Source organism: Canis aureus, chromosome 10, assembly GCF_053574225.1.
Source record: "Canis aureus isolate CA01 chromosome 10, VMU_Caureus_v.1.0, whole genome shotgun sequence".
Lineage (NCBI taxonomy): Eukaryota > Metazoa > Chordata > Mammalia > Carnivora > Canidae > Canis > Canis aureus.
In genome coordinates, this window is record NC_135620.1 from 46,557,912 (window position 1) to 46,583,003 (window position 25,092).

The 25,092-nt window shown below is 38.8% G+C and overlaps 1 long non-coding RNA gene across 6 annotated transcripts in view; it reads right to left on the bottom strand.

Annotated features, from left to right (window-relative positions):
• LOC144322313 (uncharacterized) overlaps positions 1 to 25,092 on the bottom strand; it is a 302,194-nt gene that overhangs the window by 126,214 nt on the left and 150,888 nt on the right. For all 6 annotated transcript variants that reach the window (XR_013387952.1, XR_013387950.1, XR_013387949.1 and 3 more), the window contains 2 exons: positions 10,299 to 10,375; positions 5,945 to 6,047 (listed from right to left, as the gene is read on the bottom strand). This is a non-coding gene — a long non-coding RNA (uncharacterized LOC144322313). The remainder of the gene's footprint in view (positions 1 to 5,944; positions 6,048 to 10,298; positions 10,376 to 25,092) is intronic.

Below are 25,092 nucleotides of genomic sequence, written 5' to 3' on the forward strand. Positions count from 1 at the left end.
TAGGATGACAAGAATGATGACAGTGAAGCATCTCACCACGTGTCCTAGTTAGTCTTAGAGGACAGCTACAGATAACAGAAAACCAAAAATAGCAGGAGTTAGTAACTACTTCTCTCAAGTAGTCCTGAGCTAGGCAACTGAGAACTGAAATGATGGCCCAGGTTGTCAAGGACCAAGCCTCCCTTTTATCTTGTTGATCTCATGCAAGGATTCTCTTCTCAAGGTCACCTCATGATTTAAGTTGCTGCAGTAGCCCTGGCTCCAGCCATCATCTTCTTGTTCCAGCCACAAGCAAGGAAGAAATGGATGGAGAAGGTAGACTGTTTTCAATGGCAGTCATTTAAAGAAGGCTCCCAGGGGCACCTGGGCGGCTCAGTCAGTTGAGCATCCAACTCTTGGTTTCAGCTCAGGTCCTGATCTCAGTTTAATGAGATCAAGCCTCACATGGAGCTCTGCGCTAAGCATGGAGTCTGCTCGAAATTCTCTCTCTCTCTCTCTCTCTCTCTGAGCCTCCTGCTCATGCTCTCTCTTTCCCTCTCTCTAAAATAAATAAATAAATCTTTAAAAAGAAAAAAAAGAGAGAAGGAAGGAAGGAAGGAAGGAAGGAAGGAAGGAAGGAAGGAAGGAAGGAAGGAAGGAAGGAATCTAGTTCCAAGAAGCTTTCACACGACCCTTTCACTTATCTCATATTAGAAAGAATGAGCAAAGGAGGTTGAAAGGTATGTAGATATTATTTTGGATGGCCTTTTTCCCAGTTAATAGATGTTAAAAAGATACAGTAGAACTTGGGGAATGAGGAGCAATCTCTGCCACAATCAAACAGGGAATGGAATAGGGAAGGAAGTATAACTGAGGGAAAAGAAAGAATTGAGCCTAAGGTAGCTATAAGGACATAAAGTGAGAAATATTCAGCAGGCAGTTGAAGACATGTCTCCAGAGATTAGGAGAGAGATGTGAAGACATGGGTAAGAAGTGTGCATTCCATCCCTTCTGCTTTCAGTTGTCATGAAATAAAACTTTGAGGCTTTGAAAGTAGCCTATTTATTCCATTCATAGAGAAATTTGTTGGCATGACAATAAACCCACAACAGAAATTATTACATTATGATTGTCAAAAATATAGAGTAATTCACAAGGTTTACAGGTAAGAACCTTCTCCCAGAATTTCTCAGTAGCTCTGTTACTGATGCCCATGGGCTGGTCTATTTTCCCCATGTTGGATTTTGGAGCTGACATTTTGCTGCATGATATTGAGGCTATGAACATTCAAAATCCCTTACAGCAACATCTTTAAAATAAACTTCATCTCCAAGTGTTTATGCTCTGTCAGGAAACACATTAATTTTCATGACTCTGAAATTGCAGAATTTCTTTAGAGAGACAAAATCCTTCGTAGACTTCATGGTACCTGGAAAACATGGGTACACCTACTCTGCCCCAGAGTGTTACACCCACAGAATAAAGGTCAGTACTGTCCTCAAGCTGACCTTATATTCCTTAAGGACTCCTCATTGTATTTCTATGAGTTAAGAATTTAGGACTCCAGAGGCAAAACTATACATTTTTTCCAGGAAGGAGAATAACACACTTCCAGAGTTGACTAGTCACAAGTTAAAAGAAGCATTGGCAACATGAGAAAGTCCAGAAAGTAATTCATATGGTGAAAGGTCTAAAATCAAGTGAATATGGGACTCGACTGAGGAATCTCAATAAAGACTTGAATCAAAATCTCAAGTTTGAGGAATCTTGAGAAGAGAGAAGTTTAGCAGGATTATAAAATTCAAATATCAGAAATATACATATAAAATGAGACCAAAGGGAAGAAGTTGCAAGGAAGCAGATTGAGCCTGAAATTAGGCATATTTTCTAGCACTTGAAAATAACCTGTTGAAAAAAATTGTTTTCAGCAAAGTAGGAAAATTGGAAACCATGCTTGATGTAGTAAAGACTACATAGCATCAACCAATATCCCATTTAAAACACTAGAGGCATTTCCATTCAAATCAGAAATAAAACAACAGGGCTTATTGTTGGCACCATCATCTGGCATTATTCTATAAATTCTAGCGTGATTGAAATACGAAAACAAAAAAAAAAAGAAGAAGATGTATAATCATGGGAAGGAGGTGACAAGCTATTATTTGCATATGATATGATTTATATTTTTACCCAGAATCCCAAGCAAATCAAATGAAATGCTATTTAAACTAATAAGAGTTTAGGAAGATAGCCAAGTATAAAAAATGTAGAAAATCAATAACTTGCCTATATATCAGTAGCAATGAATTAGAATATAAAATGGAAAATGATCCTATTAATAATGAAATGACAAATGTCAGTTTCTTGTAAGGTACCTGACAATTTGCTGTCTAAGTATAAGGGCACATAAACAGAATAAGCGGAATCCATCTGATCCCCCAGGCTCTCATTATTCCAATGGGAGCCATGCTTAGGTGGAGCTGTGCTTCAGGAGAGAGCCCCTGGCTCCATCACTTCACTTATTTATATGGAGGATGGGGCGGGGGTGGAGTGGGTGGGGAGGGGGCTTAAGAGGAACCCAACTGACTGTGCAATGATGTGAGCTCTATGTGTTCTGGGAAAGAGCCTTATTAAAAAAAGGCAGAAAAGTGAGGCATCCTGATGTCAGCCAGGAGACCTTAAAATTCAACACTCTATCAAACAGAGATATTGCTGCCCTATTGTTGAGCCAGCATAGACCTGCTGATAGCTCATAGCAAAGCCAACAGAAAGGGGCATGAGACTGCCTTAAGGCCATTGGACAAAGCTTTTGTCCCTCCTCCCAAGTAAATTGCAAGACCATTAAGGAGAAGAATAATTTTTCTGTGAGGTATTAGAGAATATTTCAATAAATATATTTATTCCATCTATTCATTCATTGCCTGAAAAATATCTTTTGATGCCACAAGCATGATGAATTGGAGACTAGTAAGAAAAGTACCAATAATATGCAGGAAAGAAATGATAAAGCACTAGCAATGGAGATGGGAGAGGATGGATTCAAGTAATATACTAGAAATACAATCAAAAAGAATTCTTTGGGATTATATGTGCATGGTGAAAGAGGAAGAGAAATCAAGTAAGACTTCTGGGTTTCTGGCTTGAGCAACACAGGAGGTGGTGAAGTCGCTAAGGAGGTGTTTAGGGGAAGGGAGTTCAAGAGTTCAGTTTGAATGTAATAAATTTAAAGAAGTTGTAAGACATCTTAGAGGAGCTGTCAGTAGGCAGTCACCTATAAGAGCCTGAACTCCAAGGAGAGTTTAAGATAAAAATATAAATGGCACTGTCAGCACATCAATGCTTTACTCCAGGAAAAGAATGAACAGTTTAGGTAGTGGCTCCAAACTGAGTTACAATATCTGCCGTAGCTGTGTAGTAGCATCGATGTACTATTTACTGAATACTTTTTCCAAAACTCAACTAAAATTCTCACTGAAATACCCACTGTAATCTCTTTCAAAGTAGTGATATCTGTGAAATTTCCTGTTTAATATGACAGTTATATTCTAGTTTAACATGCATATAAGATTAATTTCGATTCCACCAGGAGAATGCATATCGCAATCAAGGGAATAATGACATGAAGAACAGGAAACACTGAGAAAGAATGTAAGAAAATCTAGGACTGACTAGAAGAACTTGAATATTTAGAGTTGGGATAGAAGAAAACTTTGTAAAAAGTTTGCAAAGATTGAGCAGCTAGAAAGGAAGAAGGTAAACCAGAAGACCAGAGTGGAGTAGGTATTATAATATGCCACCAAATACCCCTGACTGAAGGATCTATCCTTTCTTTCAGGAAATTGGCCTCAGCTGGAGAGAGGTCCTTACCCAGGGCCACACTCCTTCCTCAAGAGGCAACCATATCCCATGACATCCACATCCAATGATTGTCCAAATTGTATGAGCTCTCCCTCTTCCTCTACCCCTCTCTACTGCTTGCATGTGCTCTCTTTCCCAAAATAAATATTTTTTTAAAAAGAAGTCATAACATAATTATTGATGGAAAGTCTCAGTAATTACAAAAATGTAAATTTTCATCAAATTAATGTGGGCATTATTTGGAAGAGGAAAAAACAATTGATCTAGCTGGAAAATAAACAAGTGAAAAAACATTTTTAAAAGTCTCTGAAAAAGAAAAATATTGAAAAACTTTCCATTTCTCTAGAATCTAGATATTAAAACACACTGAGGAGCTACTATTAGTCATACAATATAGGGTTGTTAACAAAATTAAACAGATTAAGATAAATGAAAGCTCAAAATGGACCCAAATCAAATGTATACAAATACATAAGTATAAGCAAGAATTACCCGTGCAAATGTGAGAGGTAAGTGTTTTCTGGCAAAAGAATTCATATGTTCAAGGGCCCCAATGTTTGAGAAAAAACAATTTAACAAACTGAAATTTATTTTATCTAGGGCTAAAACAAAGAAGCATGGTGTGGCATAAGAGAAGACAAAAGAGGTAGTCATTGCAAGAGCCTACTTAACTCTGTAGGTACTGAACCATAGACAAAAGTTTGGATTTTATCCTACTGGCAATGGGAAACTATCTAAGGCCGTGCTGTCCAACATGGCAGTCAACAAACCCACGTGTCCATCATGTACTTCAAACAGAATTAGTCTGAATTGAGAAATGCTGCAAAAATAAAATACCAATTTTTTAAATTGTTCATATTTAAAAGTATATTTATAACACATTAATAATTTTATGTTGATTATGTGTTAAAATCACAATATGTTGGTTATATTGTATTAAATATAACATATTCTTAAAATTAATTTCTTCTCTTTTTTTAGCCTTAAAACTAAGTTCACCTCTCTTTTGAATGTAACTACTTGAAAATTTTAAATTACTATATATAGCTCACATTTATGGATCATATTATATTTCTATTGACGAGGACATGGAGACTTCAAGTCAGAAAGTGAAATGATTAACTTAGCATTTTTGTTTATTTTTTTTAAGATTTTATTTATTTATTTGACACAGAGAGAGCATAAGCAGGGGGAGCAGCAGGCAGAGGGAGAGGGAAAAGCAGGCTTCCGGCTGAGCAGGGAGCCAATGCCAGTTTCAGTCACAGGATCCCGGGCTCATGACCTGAGCTGAAGGCAGATGCTTTACTGACTGAGCCACCCAGGTGCCCCAACTCTGCATTTTTAACAGACCTGTCTGGCTTCAGTGAGATTCATCCAGTGTCCTCTCATTTATGTGCATGCTGAGTTCTTGACCTACACTTCCTCTTCCACATCTTCTGACCATCCCCCATGCAACATCTTCCCTTCTTTCTCATTATGCTCTTAGCAAAAGTTTTATCCTAATATACAGGCAGGCTATTTGCATAGGATTTCAGGTATTTGAATTTTTTGTCTTGTTTTGTCTTTAATTGTAGAAAGTAAAACTTTATCCCTTCAAGAAAGAAGGGCAAGATGGGGAAGCATGGAAGACAGATATACAATATATCATGTAATATCACCTCAGTGATATTGCTGAGTGCTCCCTATCCAGAAAACTACCACCGAATGATCATTTCCCTGTGTTGGGCAGTATCCTCCCTACCCCCCAAGGGCAATCATCCCCTAAAGACTGCTCAATACTGAATCTGCTCTTTCCTCATCAGCAGTGCCCATGGTTCCCAGGAGCCTCTGCTGCCCATTCCCGCTAATAGAAATGTCCTGAGGTAAGAGATTTATAGGAAAGACCCCTCTTCCTTCATTAGCTTAGAGTATTTCCAGCAGTTAACTTCAGGGAGTTCAAGGGTGACTTAACTAACCTAACCTTTACGAGCAATGGCCACAGCTTTTTATCATAAGCATAAACTGTTGGAGATTGGGGGGGGGGGGTTGACACTTGATGACAGTGGTCATGGAAGGTCTATATTAACCTCAAGTCTTAAGAATATCAAGTAAGTATTCAGGCACCTACCCCTCTCCTTAGCTCATATAATCTTCATGTTGCTCCATTGTCTTTGGAATTTCACAACTGTGTAGATTCCTCATAGGTACATCTATTAAATTTGATTTTTCTCCTGCAAAAAAAAATTTTTTTAAAGAATACCAAGTAATTAGTTTCTCCTAGATGATCAGGTAATTGTACAATAAGCTTGAACTTGGAAAAGTCAACGTATATGAAAACCCAGTAACTGATCTATAGCTCATGTTTGATAATTGCTATTGAATCTGAACCTGCACTGCCTTCAAGGGACCATCACTATCAGTTATGACCATTACTTAAAGGGCTAGGGGCTTATGTGGGAATAACTAATTCTCTGCATACCTGGGGCGAGCCAGGCTGTGTGGCTCAGTTTATTTTTTTTTTAAAGATTTTATTTATTTATTCATGAGAGACACACAGAGAGAGAGGTAGAGACACAGGCAGAGGGAGAAGCAGGCTTCATGCAGGGAGCCTGACGTGGGACTCGATCCCGGGATTCCAGGGTTAGGACCTGGGCTGAAGGTAGGCACTCAACCGCTGAGCCACCCAGGGATACCCGTGGCTCAGTTTAGATCAGTGATCTCTAACTGCTGATCTTTAAATCTATGGCTCTTTTTGTGTTTATGTGTTAATGTTTGTTGAACTAACCATAAAAAATAAGTTAGCGGCACTTTGACTTTTAATATTAGAATTCCCAAGTCAAAGCTGATAGTCAAAGCAAGAGGACTGCAAGCATAGAGGGTGGAAAGCACAGGAACAAAGACAATGACAGAAAAATGCCTAGTAATAAACACAGAGTGCTCCGGATAGATGAAGAAATTCCTTTGTAAGCATGCTTTACTCCAAGTCAGATTAGTTGGACTGGCATTTATTTTTATGTAAACGGTAATCTCTTTTTTTTATTTATTTTTTAATGTTTTTTTATTGGAGTTCAGTTTGCCAACATATAGCATAACACCCAGTGCTCATCCCATCAAGTGCCCCCCTCAGTGCCCGTCACCCAGTCACCCCATCCCCCCGCCCACCTGCTCTTCCATCACCCCTTGTTTGTTTCCCACAGTTAGGTGTCTCTCATGTTCTGTCACCCTCTCTGATATTTCCCACTCATTTTCTCTCCTTTCCCCTTTATTCCCTTTCACTATTTTTTCTATTCCCCCAAATGAATGAGACCATATATGTTTGTCCTTCTCCAATTGACTTATTTCACTCAGCATAATACAGCTGATTTGCATATGACACAAACAAGTCCAATTCTTAAAAAAGAGAATAACATGCCACCTTGACAGTTCACCAAAAGGGATCTTTTAATTGAACTTCTGGGAGAGAGAGCAGGGAGTGGCTCCAGCCTTGCACACCAAGACTGAGCCTCCTCTTGGATAGCTATACAGGGAGATGGCAGGACAAGAGGTGACAGTGAAGCATCCTGAGGACTCATCAGCAACATGAACAGAGTCCAAACCATCTGCCTTGCTTTTCCCTTGTGCTTTGCCTAGGAGCTGTGGACAATGATGATACTCCTGGCCACAATTACTATTCATTATTCTATACCACTCTTCCTGGCTATTAATCCCAAACCTTTTGCTAGATATTTAAAATAGGTTCTAATTCAGCTTAACAAATCTGTGATTACTATTAATTTATCTGGTTGTGAACTTGGAGGTGACCAAACCAATATTAAGGGACCCAGTGGGGGTGCCTGGGTGGTTCAGTCGATTAAATGCCCAACTCCTGATTTCGGCTCAGGTCATGATCTCAGGGTTTTGAGATCAAGCCCTGAGTTGGGCTCTGCACTAGGCATGGAGCCTATTATGGATTCTCTTTCACACTCTCCCTTTACTCCTCTGCCTCAAATAAATAATAAATAAATATATTTTTTAAAGGACCCACTCACCAGATGCCAAAGTGTACCAGACACTGGATATCTGGAGATCCAAAAAATAGCAAAGACACTCTCCCATCTAGAAGAGCTTACATTCCAAGTGTCCATTACAGTATCCATGTAAGCATGCCAAAACAGAGATTTTCATCTCCCACCTCGTTCTTCCCTGGTTTCTATGTCCCTCTAATCAGAACATTCCATGGCACCAAACCTGGTATTATTTATATGTTTATAATTTTCAAACCCTGAAACTGGAAAGATAGCTAATTTACTATCTGCCTCTCCACCATGCTCCAGGAGGTTTGGATTCCATAAAGACACACCAAATAAACCTATATTTAAGATAAAATAATCCCCTGAAGAGTTTCTTATGATCACCTGACTAGAGCAGCCTGGTTCTTAACCCCTCACTTCACTTTCCATCCCCAAAGCCCTGACTTTCTGCTAGTTATTGAACTACCAGCCTCAGGGCCTGAAAATCAGAACCATGGCCCTGATCACAAAGCTCTGTTCAACAAAGACTGTTCAAAGCCATAGAACGCTCTGGCTCTTTCATAATTGTAATAGATATTGAAATGAAGCACATTCTATTCTCTCCACAAGGAGAGTTTTTTTCCTTTTTTCTCCTTCAGTTCAAAGACTCCTCCTGGTACCCTGATAGCATAATAATTTGCTTTTCTTCCCTATTTATGCATGCTTATGGACACAAACTCCTCTGTTTTTGTCCTATTTCAATAAAAATTATTGACACAAACTTTACAATGAATGGCTCTGATATAACCGATTGTTCTCTCGTTGAGTAATAATACTCATAAAAAGAAATAGAAGGCACAAGAAGAATCAGAGAGTGGGCAGAAATTGGAATCGTAGAGGGAAACTGTTTAGCATTTATAACTTCCATAAACTTAACCTTGTATTTGTGTCAGCTACTTTATAGTTTTCCAATTTACTTTTTAATTGAGTCCTTTTTTTTTAGCCCCGTTTGGAAGATATAACTCTAAGTCGTCTCTCAAAACCACCCCACTTTAGTTCAGTTCAATTGATTGTTGCTGGTATTTATTATTCTTGTGCCCAACATACATCACTTTCCATTTGGCCAACTGCAAATGCAATTTACCATGCATCAAGCCACTTACACAGCAGATCTGCATTAGTTAATATTTTATTTGGAGTGATCCTTTCCATGTTTGCTGTTAGCCCTGATCACTGTCACCCACCATATTGTTCACTTTATAAAGACAGAAAGAGTGACTCAAATGAACTGATTTACTGGCTGACTACAGGTTAACCGTGGGATGTGAGGCTGTTGTAGAGGCCCATAAATGTGAGTTAACTGAACTGACTCTGGTCCCACACTCTTCAAAAATCCTACAGGAAGGTAAAAATTGCCCTTCCAGGCTTCTTTTCAGAGTAGTCTCCTGGAAATAGCCTGGAGTTGGAGAGATCTAGTCAGGGATCTGCTACTCTCACATTCTGTGCCTTAGGCTCTTTTCTCTAACACTGCTTTTTATCTATCACATGATCTTGGAACTCTGAGAATGCCTCCCAAGGAGAAGTTTCATTGTCTTTTTTGAAAAAGTGAATCAAGAAGACCTGGTCAACCCACAAAGAGAGGGATCAAGTGAGTAGCAAGAAGGGAGAGATGTGGAGCCAATAGGGAGTCTTAAAATTCCAGGAAAAGACAATTCAAGAAACTGGAGTGGGAACAAGCACATAAGTAGCTTAATTTAGACTCATAGGTACCCAAGCTCTACCTAAAGAAAACAGGCATCTGTTGATCCTGGGTGTCATGTCTGCCATTTTCAGTGCATTCAGAGAACTAGATAAAAGTTAAATGGAAAGGGATTTTAATTAAGTACTTAGCTGGGTGCTGAGGATCTTTGATAAATGGGGCAGACACACTCTCCACCATCTTGGCTCTCAGAGTCAAAAACCTTGTAATGTAAAGACTGGAGACACAAGTTATTACCACTATTATTGGTGGTATTGAGATGAGATCGGTCCTAACTCTTTCTGCTAGGAAATACTTAATTCTTTTGAGGTTTTTAAAGAAGTGCTACTAAAAGAGATCTTGCCATTGGGAAAGTGCCATGTGACCAGTCTCTCAGTTTTTAGGGACTTTTTTCAACCATTCTTCCAGCTTCAAATCCTAATCCTAACCCTCTCACTTAGAACATGCAACCACCTTCTAATTCTTACTCTATAAACATTCTAATTTCTACACAAACTGCAAAAATTTGTTTAAAAGATATATATTTATCTGAAGATACCTTGATTTCTCTTTACATGGGCAAAGTCCCACTGAGACTTAATCACTCTTCCGATGTGTCCATAGAACTTTCCACATGTATCTGTTACAGAGACTATCTGATTGCATTAATTATTTCTACTCACTCTTTGAGGACAACAGTTATGTCTTAATTGTTTTTGTATCATTGTCACCAAATGCAATTACCAAGCACCTACCATGTGACAAGCACTGGAGATAGAGAGATACAGAGATGATTATGTTCCCCAGCTCATCATTAGGTGGGCAGACATATCTGTAAACAAATAAATGCAATCATGTGTGATCAGCTGTATCATTTAGCACACTGTAGGCTACAAGGAACACAAGTGTTTAGAAATAAACTTACGGAATAAAGACATTTCCTTGTCCCTTTCATCTTTATTTCTTTTCCCCATTTTCCCTTCCATTCTCATATTCCCTTCACTTCCCACTCTGGGGCATAGATGCTAGAATGTGAAGAAGCAAGGTGATCAGCAGGGGCAGCATGGAAGGGGCAGAGGGAAAAGATAGGCGTAGTACTTGAAAACTGACCAAAGAAGTTAATTGATAGAGCAAATAAGGAAATACATTGAGGATAATGGAAGCCAGGTTTCTTACTCTCTGAGAAGGTATTTTACAAGCTTGGAAAAGGAAAGACTAGAAAGAACTTTGAAGTTGTAGATGGGGATTTTAAGCCTCAGTATGAACTTATAGACTTTTCCATATTCAGATTCAGATAAATATAGGAACAGTTTGATGTAGATGTGTGTATCCATGTGCACATATATACATATTCACATTTACACAATTCCTAACTCAGTCCTCCGAGAGGGTCTAGACGCAGCGACACCCTGGTGCCAAGGATCACATTGAAAATCCAGATGGGGGATCCCTGGGTGGCGCAGCGGTTTGGCGCCTGCCTTTGGCCCAGGGCGCGATCCTGGAGACCCGGGATCGAATCCCACATCGGGCTCCCGGTGCATGGAGCCTGCTTCTCCCTCTGCTTATGTCTCTGCCTCTCTCTCTCTGTGTGACTATCATAAATAAATAAAAAAAAATCTTTAAAGATTTCATTTATAAAAAAAAAAAAGAAAAGAAAATCCAGATGGTAGTTTCCAAATTCCATCCTTCATTAGAGTCTGATCAGAGGGAGACAGGAGGCAGGCCAAAATGAAGAGTCATACTGTAAAATGATAGACCTATATCCTCTAAGACTACTGAGGACATGGGAGACAGGAAAAGGCCTGAGGAAATGTTCCAAACTGAAGGAAACTGATGAGACATGACAACTAAATGCAAACATGCTCTTGGATAGTATCCTGGACCAGAAGGGAACAAGAAGCATCACTGGGACAGTTGATGCAGACTAAAGTTTGACCTCAGTAAGTGCCTGTGAGTTGCTATTTAAAGATTTAAAACTATAAGACATTTCACTCAACTGTTTTTAGCACTTGCAGAAGTCCAGTTACAAAGCTTTTATTTTTCCCCAAACATTTGTTGCCTTCACATAGATGAACAGCCAACAAAATATTTTTAACTTACACATATGATTTCAAAATTATTGTTTCTGTGAACATTATCCCAAAGCCTCACTGTAATTGACAATAAAACATGATCACATTTATGTTCACACCAAAAATACAATGGCTTAGTGCCTCCACCTGCTATAGTGCAGTTCAAAATACCCATACTCATCATTGCATCTGAGTCTATGTTCTTCCTGTTCTGGTTCTTCATCAGCCCCTTATGCCATGGCCTCTGGACATGATCTGCTGCAACTCTGAGACCACACAGGAGGTCTGGAAAGTTGTGTTGGTCTTTCCACATCACTTAATCCCAAATCTGGAAGAGAATCTTCCTTTGATTCTCTACAGCATCACTGAGACCCAGCTTGAATTGTTTTTTAAAGATTTTTTTAATTAATTAATTAATTAATTAATTAATTTATGAGACACACACAGAGAGAGGCAGAGACACAGGCAAAGGGAGAAGCAGGCTCTTCCCAGGGAGCCTGATGTGGGACTTGATCCCGGACTTGGGATCATGACCTGAGCCAAAGGCAGACACTGAATTGCTGAACCACCCTGGTATCCCCCAGCTTGAATTTTTTGACAAAATATTGAAAGTTTAGGCATAAAATAAGGAAATAATATTACACCTAGTAATGTATTCCTGTGTGAAACTCTGAGAGCCCATGGACCCCAGGCTTATCCTCAGTGATGTCTCCTAGACTGTTATCCTATCTAGCTCCCAGACTGACTCCAAAGGACCAACTCAAAAGACCACCTCATCCCCACCACTATGTGATCCATATTCCCTACAACCCAAAGTCCAGGCCCATCTGCCTTGAAGATTCTCCATTTCTCTAATCTTTGGCATGATTTCTCAATTTCCTTTTCTGTCTATGGATCAGTCTCTTCCAGAAAAGTGAGATATGCCACATGAGAAACTGTGACTATAGTCTTAATTTATAGGCCCCAAGAGAATAATTGCAAAATAATATGCCCTGAAATCTCAGAAAATTCCAGGTTATTACATCTGAAGTAGTGTGTAGGATATTGTTATGGGCTGAATTGTGTCTCCACTCCCAAATCTGTATGTTGAAGTCCTCAGCACCCTAGTACTTCATAATATGACTTTTTTTTTGAATATTGAATAGGTACAGAGATAATTAAGTTAAATGAAGTCATTATGGTACATCTTAATTCAATATGACCAGTGTCCTTATAAGAAGAGGAAATTTTATATAGACACATACATAGGAAAGATGATGAAAAGACAGAGAGAAAAAATAGCCATCTACATGCCAAGGAAAGAGACCTGTGACAGATTCTTTTCTCACGGCCGTCAGAAAGAACCAACCTGCCAACACCTTGATTACAGACTTGTGCCTTCCAGAAATGTGGGGGGAAAAATAGATTTTTGTTATTTAAGCTACCAATCTATGGTATTTTGATACAACAGCCCTAGCAAATTAATATAAACATTTAATTTGAGTCGTGTAGTTAAGTCCAGTTTCCTTTTGGTCTTTTTTCCACTGGTAGGTAGAAGATAAAGCTTTGAATCTCAATAACATCAATTTTTTTTTTTTTTTTTTTTTTTTGCCAATGACTACTAGCAGGAAAACAAAATTTTCCACGAGAATTTTGTGCCTCTTTCAGAGACACAAAGTATCCTGAATCTAAAATTTATATATAGAAAAAAATCATTTTCCTAACCCACTTCCCCACCTCCAAGAAAATTAAAGCCAGAAAATTCTCCAATATAGATTTCTATCTCAACCACAAATAGTCATTTATTCCTAGACAAAACACTAAACTTTCAGTAAAAAAAAAAAATGCATCTTATGATTTTCAACAAGAACCCTTACAAATATGTAAAACATAACAAAGGTATAATATGTCCCAAGGAGGAATTCAAATCTCTATCTCTTAACAAAGAGAAAAACAGTTTAAACTTCAAAATCACAACCATGCCCACATTTGACCCAGCCAGAAAGAACTGAACTTTATTCAATTCACCCCTTCTCATTCCACAGTATATCATTTGTGTCCAAATTATTGATGAATGCAATAAATGGACAAAAATAAAAGAAGAGGGTATTTATTTCCTTCTCTGCCAGGAGTGTAGAGCTGCACATCATCAGAGTCTAGCTTTCCTGAGGACCAGCTTATTTCTTTCCACCTGAGCCCATCCTTATTCTTTGTGTCTTTTTCCGTATCTAATTTGAATCAGTTGCATTTACTCAATCACCCACCTCTTTCCTATTTCTTTCCTCCAGCTCTAATCATTCCCTTTTCTTTCCCTGATGCCACATGGATGACACACCTCTGTTCTGAGTGGGAACACTGTTTCATGAATTCAAAATGACAGAAGAGCCATCAACACCTGGAGCAGCAGTGTTCAGAGTGGGCTAGGTGGGCCAGTGGTGGCAGATGAGGTCATTTTAGGGAGTCCACCAATGAATTTTTAAATTTTAATAGATGTTTTTATTTAAATGTACATTAGAAAAATAGAACTGGCACATCAAATCTTTAAATCCTGACATAAATGAGCAGATGGAGGAAGAATTTTGAGGCTTAAGAGAGTCTTCCAGGTGACCTTGAAATCAAACCACATTAGATTTTATAAACGTAAGTGCTTTTTCTGACACACTCAACCACTGAAATAGTGTAGGTCTCCTTCCTATAAAGTCTCAGAGCACTGTGTACCTCTCTTTAACAGCACTTAGCCCAATGAAAACTCATTCTTTGTGTAACTGGTTGTCAAGTGGTCATCTTTACTACTACGCTGTTAGCTCTGAAGATGGCCCAGTGACCACTTACTTGCTCGTTACCATATCCTTAGCTCTCCGCACACTCTCTGGTATATATTGGCATTCCTTAAGTATTTGTACAATAAATGTATGAAGAAACAAATGGATAAGTAAAGCTGGCCCTGATTATATATGGTTTCCTAAGAGGAATTCTGAGAAAAAGAGCAAAAACCCTAATCTGAAAATAGGACCCACCTACAAAATGCATAAGTTAAGTGCACGGTGTAGGGAAAAGAACAATGGGGCTCAGAGTTGCAAAATCACAATCTGAGTCTTAACTCTGCCTATAACCTATGGATTTGTCTCTTCTTTAATCCCCCAAATCATGCCACCTCTAGTGGCCCTGTTGTCCCAGGTACAGAATGAGTAGATATTCTCTAGCACCTGTCTCCATTCTAGGTGCTATGCCATCAAGTTCACATAGTTCAAGAAGAGTTTCCTTAAGGCTGTGCCTTTCTTTGCCACTTCCCATGTAAGCATGTGCTCAATGACTATTATTTGGGACTAGTGCTTCGGTCAAACCATGCCACTATCAGCAGAGAAGATGTCAAACATCTGGCCAAGCAAAAAACATTTAAAGAAATCCTACACATTAAAATGACAGTGAAAACATAAATGGAGCAGCTGCTGTGGAAAATGCTTGGGACTTCCTCAAAAAGTTAAACATAGAATTAATGACCATATGACTCAGCAATTGTACTCCTAGGTGTATACTCAAAAGAACCCAAAACCACGTTCAAGCAAAAACTTGCACATGAATGTTTACAGTAGCATTATTCACAACTGCAGAAGGTGGAAACAAGCCAATGGACGAGTGGATGTACAAAATGTGGTTATATCTATACAACAGAATTTTATTCAGTCATAAAAAGGAATAAAGGACTAATACATGCTACCACATGGATGAATCTCACAAGCATTATGCTCTATCAAAATCACCAGACACACAGGCCATATATGGTATGATTCCATTTATACAAAATACCCAGAATAGCTAAATCCGCAGAGATAGAAAGCAGATTAGGGAGAAAGACAAAATGAAGAGTGACTGCTTTAGCGGATGCACAGTTTCTTTTTAGGATGATGACAATATCTTAAAACTGGGTAGAGGTGATGGCTGCACAGCATGGCAATGTACTTAAGTGTCACTGAATCATACACTTTAAAATGTTTGATTTTATATTATGTGAATTTCACCTCAATCCTTTAAATCCTGTGGGTTCTATTTTTTTAAATAGATAATAATCTTTACCAAAAATAGTCACTTGATACCAAATAAAGGCTCTTCTAAATCTATGAAAATAGACAGAACTTTAGACAGGGGTGAGAGATCTTCCACCCATGTCTGTGACCTTCTAAGCTTTAAGATGTGGCCCCTTGATATCACAGCAGCCACCCAAATCACAAAATATCCAAGCCTGCTACCAATAATTCCGATCATGTACTCATATGCATGAATTGGAAAAACCATTCCTGATCCACTCCTCCTCCAGGGATTATAAATGCTATGTTCTATGAATTTCAGTCCTGTTGATATACGGTTAAAAACTAAGTTAAAATGATCTAAGAAACCCATCACTTTCTTCACAAACACAGTAAGTAAATAGTTCAGAACTCCAGATTGGTCCCTTATCCCTCTAATTGAACCCACAAGTGGTCTGCATGCAGAGTTTAAAAAAAAAAAAAAAAAGGTACATGTTGATTGAAAGCTCCAAACTTAAAATAAAGTCACGCTTCTAATTGCAAAAATAGTTTTGCCTAAAAATAGGGGCAGACACAGAGCTTCACCCACTTCCCCCTTCCCTTTGCTATTGCCACGATTCTAGGACCAGAGTGGCCATGAATCGCACATGCCAAGAAGTGACCCAGATATGAAAGGACAGGCATCCACACACAGGCTCACCACCATTTCACCAAGCATATCTGCCCAGGCCCTTCATGACCAGTCTCAAAGGCAAGCTTCACACTTTGTAGAAATCAAAGACAAAATCCTCTTTTGCATTTGTTTTCTTTTTTTTAAGATTTTATTTATTTATTCATGAGACACACACACACACACACACACACACACACACACAGAGGCAGAGACACAGGCAGAGGGAGAAGCAGGCTCCATACAGGGAGCCCGACATGGGGCTCGATCCCGGGTCTCCAGGATCAGGCCCTGGGCTGAAGGCAGTGCTAAACTACTTGAGCCACCCTGGCTGCCCCGCACTTATTTTCTAAATGCTCAGTAAAATGGCTCATTTGGTCAGCTTGACAATGTATCCTTAAGAGCAATGTTTTGCCACAGGACATGTGATTACAGGGTGGTACTTCAAGGATCAATTCATCATACACCTGTTAAAGAATAGCACCTGTATAGTACTGCCTATTTTTCCTTTTTCTTTTCTTTTCCTCTATTGCTTCCCCTTTTTTCTAATTATAAACACAGCACAGAAAACATCAGAAGACTTGGAGAAAACAGAAATGTAGAAAAAAGAAAAATCATGTAGAGTTCCATAATCCAAGCTAAATCACTATCAACATTTAACCACTAATTTCTAATCCAAGTCTAATGATTTAGTAAAGTTTTAATATGCATCTTCCATTTTACTGTCTTTCTCTGCAGTTGAGATTAATCTTGTCGGATAATAAGAGCATTTTCATTATTGGACACTAAAGTTTATGTTAAGTGCTCAAAAAAATATTTTTTTGAATAGTTCAGACCCTTTTGAGAAAAACAGCCTTGTCTTATAATCACCTCTTTGCAAGTCCCGGCTTCTACGTTATCTCCACAGGGAAACCTTCCTATTTCTCTAGATCAGGTTAGTCCCCACTTATGTGCTCTCATGGCATCATTTGCTTTTACTTCTTAGCATCCACTACAATTAACCATATGGATCATTATCAGCTATTTTTATTTTCCCCAACTACAACGGAGGCTCCCAGAAGGAAATCACCAAGTCAGTCTGACATTCTGTTCTCCAACAGAGAGTCTTACTACATTAAGGATATTTAGACAATAGTTAATGGGTGGATGGATGGGCAAATGACCAAAGAACAAACCTTCTCAGTCTGGAACCATGACTGACTAAAGAGACGGAACTAGAGTAGCAGTCCAATTACATGAATAAGAGTTGAGTTTATACTGAGATGAGTTTATAGCCCTTTGATTCTCCTTCTCAGACACCAGGACCCTGGGCAAGATTCCCACTGTGTGTAGAGACCCTGCTCAGGGAACTTATCTGGCGTGATACACAAAGCTTCTGGACAAGATGGAGTACAGGGGACTAGATTTCCCTTTCCACTTGAAACAACTGAAAAAAAATCCCCATGAAATATGATTTTCAGACATTGACTATTAGGAAGCATAGGATAGTGATCCCTAAGATGGGGAAACAAATAAGATAAGGCCCTATCAGTGCCCTGTCTTCTTGCCTTGAGAGAGTTTTCAGGCTGCAGGACAGGAAGGAAGTACCCAGTAGGTATTGATATTCTCCCTGAGTTTGTTAGTTCACAATCTCTGATAAATTTTAAAACCAGCCCCCACATACAGAAGGCAAAGAGAAACTGGAGAAAGAGGCAGACCACTCCCAGATTCATAGGTGCCAAGGGAACATATGCAGGAGGCTTGTCTTGGGAGGATGCAAGACAAGCTGATCTCCACATCCACCCACCAGAATCTGAAGAGTTTATATGAAGGCCTTAACAGCATTCAGTCATGTATGCCATCCAGATGGTCTCAGTGACATTACTCTCTCAAGGCCACATCCATGAAGTGGCTCCTACTATGGGAACGGTGCCTGGAATGTACATTCCAAGCACAGTGGAGAGGGTAAGGAGTGTCCAATTGCCCGTATCCTACTCAAGGGTCAACTGACAGTCACATCCTCATACTGACCTCCTCCAACACAGTAAGGGAGAGGAGCTTCTTGTCTGGGAAGGTCATGACAACCAGTGTCCACAGGGCAGAGTACTAAAGAAGAGAGAGCTACATGGAAAGAGAACTCCTTTGAGAGAACTCCTCCTCAAGTCTTCAGCCAAGTCCATGTAAGTGAAGAGACTATCACAGGCCATGGAAAGAATCACCTAATCGGATCAGAGGAAACAATCCAGAGTGCTCATCCAAACTATTAATTGTTGCTGTCCTCTTGGGTCGAAACATAAAGTCTTCAAATTTCATGAGGAAGGGGCATCTGGGTGGCTCAGTGGTTGAGCATCTTTGGGTCAGGTCATGATCCTGGGGTCCTGGCATTGAGTCCCGCACTGGGCTCCCCAGAGGAAGCCTGCTTCTCCCTCTGCCTAGGTCTCTGCCTCTCTGTCTCTCATGAACAAATAAATAAAATCTTGAAAAAAAAAAAATTCACGAGGAAGGTAGTGCCTCAGTAGTGGCAGAAAGTAACTCTGTCCCACCATACCCAAAAGGATCAAATCATTTCCAAGTAACTTAACTGTGTACTATAACAAAGCCCAATAGTTTTTATAGAAATACAAAAATACTCAGCACCCAACAAGGTAAAATTCACAGTATCTCACATCCAATAACAACAATTAGGTATATAAAAAAGCAGGAATATCTGACCCATAATGAGGGAAAAATAGCAATGGAAGAGATAGTATCTGAGAGAGGAAACAAAGCAAAATCCTAGCAGAGCATCTAACAATATCATTAGAGATAATATATAGTATATACACTAAAACAAACATCCATATTTGCAAACTATCTCCACCATTTACCAGATAAATCTGACTCACAAACCCATTTTCATAACTGGTTCCACTTTTATTTGTGCACTTATAAGGACTGAACAAAAACAAAAATGAGATGTGTATACATAGAGGATTGTTTCAATAAACACAGCCCTAGTTTTCTATTTTGGATGGTCAAACTATCCACACTTTTAAGACCCTTTCACAAACTCAAGAACACAACTCCTATCACTCTAAGGAAAGAGATTAGAGTTTTAAAAGAATTGCTACAGCCTGACCTCATCAGTATTTGTTTCCAAAAAATTCCATCCATCTGTCCTGAATTTTGGACTCTTTTTTTCTTTGCCAGCAGTTTTCATAACATGATTCAAAGAGGATGGATTTTTCATCAATTAAATGACATATCACATTGCCCTAACATGTCATAAATTTCCTGGATTTCTCAATATCTTGTCATATGAACCCAAATTTAGCAATATTATCAAACTGTGGCTCTACATATCAAGATACTTAATGTTTGTGCCAATAACAGAAATTTATCGTTTCTTGAATTTAATAGACCTAGTGCTACTGCTTCTTTCAGATTGTTTTGGAACAAACTAAACTTTTTGAAGTCAATAAACCATTTCCTCTCTTTAACATAAAGTCCAACTGTTTTCTCTTAGTTGCTTCCATGGCCAAAATGTTGCTTCTCACCTCTAGCAACTTGCTTTTTGGAAAATGAATATGCTTCAGATTTTACTCATTGAGCCATAATGGAGACTGAAAAACAGTTGTAAGTGTGGTAAAAGAATCACTAATGCCATGGGTCAAAAAGTAAGGATACAGAGACAAAACAGACTTGTTGGCTAAATGAAAAATACCACACAAAGATGCAGTGCCTATTAAAGTACTGCTCTTTTGGTAAAGAATTTGGTCAAAGGAAATCATGCATTTCACACCTTGGCTCTACCCAGTGCAGCTGAAAAATCCTAACAATCACAGGTGGCAGAGCAAAGACGGGATGCAGCACAGTGGAGGAGGGGAATAAATGAAAAAAGACTAAAATCCAAAAGACAGATCAGTGACAGAACATGTATACCAAAAGCACAAAGATTTATGGGAAAGGTACTCATACAAATTGAAAATTATAGGATCAGTGAAAGAAAACAAGGAAACAAATCTATGTGTTAGGCACGGCTATCTTCTGTGACTCTGAAGACCCACGCAGCCAATAGAGTCAATAAAGGAGACAGGGTCTATAGCTTCTGCTATGGTCCTAACAGACACCCTGAGTAAAAGAGTAGTCTTGGCCATCATTCTGACAACTTGTGGGTTAGATAATACCTAATTAGGAAAGCCATAAAGTGGTTGAGGGCCATTAAAAAAGCAATTAAAGAACAAATATGGATTTTAGCAGAGGCAGTGTAAAGACAGAAAAAAATCCTAGCATCTATTAAATCACAATGGAAGCAAAGAAACCAGAACTCATGCATGTGCATGTACACACACACACACACACACACACACACATCTTCACTATGGAGGGAACATAGTCCTCAAATTGAAGACCTACAGACTACTAAAAACTGGCATGTGATACAGGATTTCTAAAATCTTATGTGGAAAGAAAGTATCTGGAGGCAGTAGCGTTTTTAGTTTGAAAATCGTATGTGCCAAAGCAGCTTTATCTCAGGAAATGATGAAGTTATATGGCCCATTCCTCTGAGTTTAAGACACAAATTTAAGAATAATTCAAGAGAGGGGGAAAAAGCGAAAGCAGGAAATAAAAGATTATTTTTCACATTTTATTGTCTCTCTCCTTCACTAGACTTATATAAGCTCTAAATGAGAGACACTATGTTTGTTTTGCTAACCGCTGAATATATAGCGCCTAGTACTATGCCTGGTATGTGGTAGGTATTCCATGAGTATTCATTAAATAAGTAAGTAAATAAGGATGTAATGCTACAGAGCAACACAAGGACATAATAAAGGCCCAGATCCTCAAGGTGGAAGTAATATTGGAGGTTCAATTAGTTAGAATTAGTTTGGCTCTAAGTAACAGAGAAATCCAAAATATGGCTGGCTTAAACAAAACAGAATTTTATTTTTAATTCACAATTTTTAAGAAGCCTGGGGACTGGTAATGCTAGGGGCAGAATCATGTCTCCACAAAGTGGTCAGGAGCCACTCCCACACTCTTCTTTGCTATTCTTTATGGCTGTCCCTTCTCCTCGAGGTCCAAAGTGGCTGTCAGAGCTCCTGTCCCCACATCTTCATTTCAGGCGGAGGCAGAAAGATGGAAGTGAAGGGACAAGATGGACAGATTCCTTTATTTGATACCTCCACACAATAGTTAAAATGACACTGATTAGTCAAAACAGCCCCACTTAACTACAAGGAGACTGGGAAATTTAGTCTCTTAGCTGGAAAACAATGTTCCAAGTTTAAAATCCATAATCTTTTATTAAGAAAAAGAGATATAATACATATTGGGCAGTTTCTGCCATAATTTGGCTATCAGTTAAAAATCTCCGGAATGTAAGGGGAGAGAATAGAAATTATTTGGCATTAAGAATACTGTCCTTTTGCTCAATATTTTTGAGACGAATAAGCAGACTTTCTTGAATTACTTAAGAACTGTAAACTATTGACATACTTGACATACCTCTCAACTAACAAAAGATGAAAGAAAAGGAATAGATTTGTTTCCTTTATTCCATTTTCCTTTTCTTTCTTTTTTATTTTTCTTTTGAAAGTTCATACCTCTTAATCCCCATCACCTATTTCATCTGTTTCCCACACTCACCTACCCTCTGACAACTGCCAGTTTGTTCACTATATTTAAGAGTCTGGTTTCCTTTTTTGTTTCTTTGTTTTCCTCTATTCCACTTTTTCAAGAAAATCCCTAGTAAGGACTGCTTGAGCTCAGGAAGCTGACCATCTCCATATTTTTGTTCCCTACAATGCGGGGATCTGTCAGATTGGTGGAGGCTGGAACTAAACTAGTCTATGCTTCTACTAGTCCTCACCTACCCCCACCCTCTCCAAATGACTTAACTTGCCTATAACTACTGCCTGCAGCCCAGGACATTTTTTCACTGCTGAGAGGAGGGCAGGAGGAGATAATTCCAGCCCACAATAAGATGGGTGTCCTTGAAGGCCACATCTACTACCGACTAGTAAGAGAACAAACTAATATTATGGTTAAAAAAAAAATGAACTAGAAAAGAAATCATGGCAACAGATTCCAACTACTATTTATTTCTTCAATGATTTTCCATACAGGATCCTAGCTGATGGTATCAAACTAAGTATTTCTTAGAAACCACAACCATTGCAAAGAAAAACCATTGAGGTGATACCTTGAATCTGAAAGTTTTAATTACTATCTGAGGGCTATTTGAAATGTGAAGTCCTGAATCAAAAAGAACCAAAAGGATTTTTTTTTTTTTAATACTGATGAAAGATGCTATCTTTAAGTCTGCCTGGTGATGCCTGGTGGCAGGGATCAGAGGGTAAAGATTTTCACTTTTAAGATTTTATTTATTTATTTGACAGAAAGATAGAGAGAGCCAGAGAGCACAAGCAGAGGGAGGGGAAGGGCCAAGGGAGAGGGAGAACCAGACTCCCCACTGAGCAGGGAAATCGATATGGGGCTCGATCACAGGACCCCAGGATCATGACCTGAGCTGAAGGGAGATGCATAACTGAGTCACTCAGGTGCCCCAAGAGGGTAAAGATTTTAAAGTGAAGTTTTTTCAAACTATTCCTTCTCATCCTCAGCCTAGTTATAAGGGACAAACAGAAATCTTAGATAGCTTAGAGTAAACCAATCAAATTTCTTGGGGTAGCTGGGTGGCTCAGTTAGTTAAGTGTCTACTCTTGGTTTTGGCTGAAGTCGTGATCTCATGGCTCCTAACATGGAGCCCTGTGTGGGTCTCTGCCCACAGCAGGGCATCTGCTTGAAGATTCTTTCCCTCTGCCCCTCCTTCCACTCACCCATGCACTCTCTCTTTCTCTTTCAAATAAATCCTTTTTTAAAAAATTATACATTTTTAAAGTATATGTATTTATTTCTTTTCTTTTTCTGTGAACCTCTCCCCTGCTATAAAGACTTTACAAACCATAGGAGTCAGGACACCTGGGTGGCTCAGCAGTTGAGCATCTGCCTTTAGCCCACGGCGTGATCCTGGAGTCCAGGGATCAAGTCTCGCATCAGGCTCCTGCATGGAGCCTGCTTCTCCCTCTGCCTGTGTCTCTGCCTCTCTCTCTGTGTGTGTCTCTCATGAATATATAAATAAAATTTAAAAAAAAAAATCACATAGGAGTCCTACAAAACTCCCTGCCCAGATTAAGTCAAAACCGAACACCCTAAAAATACTGGGGTGGTTGGATGAAATGACAAGATCAATGGACATAAATTCAGAGGGTTCTAATGGAAGACCAAGGTCTTAAGGATTCAGTTCTGACAGATCCCATCCAGGGATGATATTCACCATACTCAGCAAATGATATTGTACAGGCAGCAGTCAACGGAAATTGCACTGGCCAAGATACTAGCTTGGGGATCTCTAGTCTCCCTAGAGCACTACACATCCACTCTTTAGTTTCTGGACTGTGAAGAGGATCACAGAACAGGGAAGAGCAGATCATGGATATTTGCCAACCAATATTGTCGCAGTATGTATGCTTGTCCTGGGACATACCATGTGAACATCAGCCCTAGTTCTACTCTTCAGGCATCAGTGAACCCAGGCCCACAACACTTTTACCCCGACCTTTACTCTCCACTACCATCCAGTTTCAGAGGGTCACTTAGCTCTTGCCACTTTGCAAATGGCCACCCAGTCTGGAGAGACCATTTAGGAAGATACAAACCTTACCTCTCTGTAGATCATTAAGCCCAGTCACACTGGAAACATGAGGTAAGGAACAGAAGTTTCCATTTAGTCTTAAGTGTCCCCATAGTCATTCAGGACTAAACAGAAATATATAGTAATATGTGAAAGGAAACTCAGAAAACCAAAATGTTTACTCTTACTTTAAATTATGTTCTTTTCCAATTATACCTCGGTCTCCTCCGGACAGGTAAATGAGATTGGAATATGTTCTGTGTGCTGGACCTGAACAGTTAAATCATGTCACTTTCATTCTCACTTGTGAATCTGTGTGAATAAGATCATGAAATTATTAAGAGGGGAAAAAAACACTTGACAAAAAAGACAAGCTCACTGATGACACCAATCACAATGAGCAGATATAGTTGCTTGTTTAATTACTTTCAGAAAAAGCAGAATCTCTTTAATAGCTTTCTAAATTTGATGTTTTCTAATACATAGTCATTCTTTCTCTTTTTTTCCCTCATGGATTTTCATTTTTGATAAAAGCTTTTTATTTGAAGATTTTGGAAAGAACAGCTAGAAAAAAATAGTTTTACTTCTTGGTTCTATAATTAATGGGTCCACTACTTATTTTATCAATATAGATATCCCATAATTTGATCAAAAACTGACATTAAAATTAAAACCTCATCCTCTGGCAATAGCATAAACACCAAATCTACTTGGTGCTTTGGTTCTTGAAAAGGTCACTGTGACAGAGTCTCAATGTATAAATATAAAAGTTCACATAACCAGCCTGGGTGAAGAAAGCAATGGTACAACTATAGTTGTGAGGTTCAGCTAAGGCTATTTCCACTGAAAAATAAATAACTTTTTAATGAAAATATTGTCAATAGTTACTTTAGGGAAGTTGGCTAAAGAGTTGGAGAGAGAAAGGAATTTTTATTTTTTCATATTACATTATATGTGCTTTAATGAAAGTGCAAAAACTTTTATTTTATCATGGGTATGCATTGTTTTGTTAATGAAAGAAGTAATTACTTTTAAGAAGGATTATTTCAGAAAAAGAAACAAAAAATGAATTAGGAAAGTCACTGAATTTTTTAAGAAATTTTCCATTACAAATAGATAATGCAACCCCGGGAGACATATGCTCCC